Consider the following 3,386-nt stretch of genomic DNA (forward strand, 5'->3'; position numbering starts at 1 on the left):
ACGCTGAACCTCTTCCAAGTGAGCGAATTCCTACTGTTTGATGGCCTTTTAACTGGGACATCAGCATTTTTCCTGCCTTCAGACTTGAGCTGAATCATTGGCTCTTTGGACTAGAACTACACCATCTGCCCGCCTGGGTCTCCAGCTTGCCAACTCACCCTGCAGATCTTGGGACTTTCCAGCCTCCATAATCACAGGAGCCAATATACATATGATAGATAGATGGATAAATAGATAGATAGATGATAGATAGATCAATCTTCTCTGAAGAACCCTGATCAAAACAGAAGCCAAGAACATTCATACTTGCCCTGTTGAATTAGAAATGATTCCCTTCCCAAAGTCTTCACTAGTATTTACTAACTTTGGTAAACAAAATAATAACCATTCCATTTCCAAACTGGCCTCAAAGAGAAATTGACATAACGTAAAAATAAATTGTAGAATCCAGGTGGTAGGTAAATTAATTCTCCCTGTATAATTCTTTCTACATTTCTGTATGTTTGATAATTCTCATAACAAAATATTGAGGAAAAGAAATTTATTGGCCAGCCAAGATGGTTGCCGCCGCGGTGAAGGCTGCACGAGGGTGGTTGGGCTTGCTGCTGGGCGTGCGGAGTGTTGTCGTGCGGCTTCCAGGGCTGACCCAGGTGAGGTGGAGCCGCTATGGTCCTGAATACCAGGACCCCCAGATTGACAAGGAATATTACTGCAAGCCCTCGGCCGAGCTGACTGAGGAGGAAAAGTATGAGCGGGAGCTCAGGAAGACTCCGGTTATCAAAGCTGCTCCAGCGACGAAAACAAGCTCTGTGTTTGAAGACCCAGTGATCAGTAAATTCACCAACATGATGATGAAAGGAGGAAACAAAATACTGGCCAGATCCCTCATGACGCAGACTCCGGAAGCTGTGAAAAGGAAGCAGTTTGAGAAGTACCACGCTGCTTCTGCAGAACAGGCAACCACTGAACGCAACCCTTACACCATCTTCCACCAAGCACTGAAAAACTGTGAGCCTGTGATTGGGCTGGTACCCATGCTCAAGGGTGGCCATTTCTATCAGGTCCCTGTGCCGCTAGCCGACCAGCGTCGCCACTTCCTGGCCGTGAAGTGAATGATTACTGCGTGTAGGGAGAAGAAGCTCCGGCGGATGCTGCTGCCGGAGAAGCTGTCTCGGGAACTGCTGGAGGCTTTTCACAAGCGGGGCCCTGTGATAAAGAGCAAGCACGACACGCACAAGAGGGCCGAGGCTAACCGCGCGCGCGGGCCCACTACCGCTGGTGGTAAGGGGCGGGCGGAGGAGCTGGGAGGAGCCCAGCGCGCTCTGTTGCAAGAAATGGCGTGAGCCACCGCCATGTTGCAGAACACCTGTGGGTTAAGCGTATACTTCCCTTTCAAGGGCAGGCGGGCCTCATAAGAAGGATGGAGCAGCATGTTTACTGATTGTTAGTCCTTTCTTTGAGGGCTAGAACTCGCTCTCCCTGCCCCATCTCCTTGCAAAGAGGGGACATATCAACTTGGATTTCCCCCAAGAAACTTAGGGCTCATCCAGCCCTTCTCTTCCTTCAGATTGGGGTGGATCTTTGGGTGATATGAAAGGAAGCAGTTTTAATATCAGAAAAAGTTTATTAGAAAATTCTCATCCTGAGCTAGTGTAGCATGTGATGTGGTATTGCCATTCATTAAAACCAACTGGAGGAAACATGCTTGGTTCCAAAGTGGTCCTTGTACAAAATGTATAAAAAGCAGTTTCTGATGTGAAAAAAAAAAAAAGAAATTTATTTAAAATGCACAGGTTGTGAGAAAAAAAAAACCTTTAGGTTAAATAGGAAAATGAATGTTTATAAAGTAAATAGAATAAAGTGGAACAAAATCCTTACTAGGATTTTAAATCAATTGAGTTTAATTCAAATCCCCCCAATTCCAAAATGGCAGTAACAAGATGCCATCTCAGCAGATGACCTTGACCCTTAATTCATAGACAAGAATGATACCTTCAGGCATGAAATACCCCAAATGTCCAGCACCCTCTCCTACAGACTTACCTCCAAGTATCTCCTTTTTAGCTTTCTCTAGTCTCAGAGGATGAAGTGTACTGCCTCTTGGTCAAGACCAATCCAGCCACCTTGTCCTTGTCGCTCCTTCATTCTTCAAAGTCTTGCTCCATCAGTTCATCTCTCTCTGCTCTTGTTTCTTCAGCTCCTTTCTCATTACTGGTTTCTTCCCCTACAATATTTATGAAATGCTTAAGAATCTACTTTTCCAAAACATCCCTTCTTTGTCTCAGATACACAAGATAACTATTTCATGGAGATTCCTGTTTAGAAGATTCTGGGTCTTCCTTGGGTAATGCTGGTCTGTGAACTGTCTGTTACTGATCAGAGATTGAGATAAGGAAGTTTCATCAAAATGTAAAGCAACTACACCAATAAGCACGCAGTTTCATTCAGCTTTTTTTTTTTTTTTTAAGTAAGACTTTCTCAATGAAATAAACAGTGTGTTCGTTTATATTCTGGCACCTTACCTCACTATGGTTACGATCTAGTAATGAACAGTTTGTGGACCGGCACCCGTCAGTGGACTAGCTTGTTTGTGGACATCGAGTAATACTGATGGGAGTGACAGTAATGCAAATCTCACTATATCGCCACACCAACATTCCTACCCCAGTCAAGTGAGGCTGGAGAGAGAATTGTCAGAATTAACTCAGTTTGGTGTTCAGATTACACTTCTAAGACATAGATCACGTATGTTTGAATCAACATCCCTCTAGAAAACTGTTTTTCAAACTACAGATCTTGACCCAAACTACTTGCTAAGAATTGTTTTATGGAACTTTTGATTCAGTTATATTTATATATTTTTGATAGGTTATTGTTTAAAAATATTCAGTCCCCTTATCTCCGTGAGTATACTTTTCTGTCCTTGACTTAGGGCTTGCCATTGACTTGCTCTAGCCAGTGGAATGTTAGATGTGACATGATCAAAGGTTTGAAGAATATTTGTGCAACTGGGCTTACTATTTTGCACCTCCGCCATTTCCATAAGAAAAATATGCTCAGGCTAGTCCACGAGTATCAATAATAGGATGAGAGACGCATGGGGCAGAACCACGCAAGCTAGACCCCACCAGCCAGGATCAGTTTATATCAGCTAACCACCCACCAACCCACAGACCCATGAGCAAGCCCTGCCAAGATCAGCCGTGACACCCAGCTGAGTCCAGCATAGATCAGCTGACCCTAACCAACACACAACTGAGTGAAAGAAATGCTTGCTCTTGTATATCCCTAAGATGTTCTGGCTGTTTTATTACAAAGAAATAGCTGATTGATACACATTTATATGTCTGTATTGGGTTGACAATATAATGTGTATTGCAGTGGGT

General features: G+C 43.7%; 1 pseudogene; it reads left to right on the forward strand.

The window, feature by feature from the left end:
* The first annotated feature begins 557 nt into the window (after positions 1-557).
* Positions 558-1,285, forward strand: LOC133089179 (small ribosomal subunit protein uS7m-like; annotated as a pseudogene).
* The last annotated feature ends 2,101 nt before the right edge of the window (positions 1,286-3,386 follow it).

The sequence above is a fragment of the Eubalaena glacialis genome, chromosome 3, assembly GCF_028564815.1.
Source record: "Eubalaena glacialis isolate mEubGla1 chromosome 3, mEubGla1.1.hap2.+ XY, whole genome shotgun sequence".
Lineage (NCBI taxonomy): Eukaryota > Metazoa > Chordata > Mammalia > Artiodactyla > Balaenidae > Eubalaena > Eubalaena glacialis.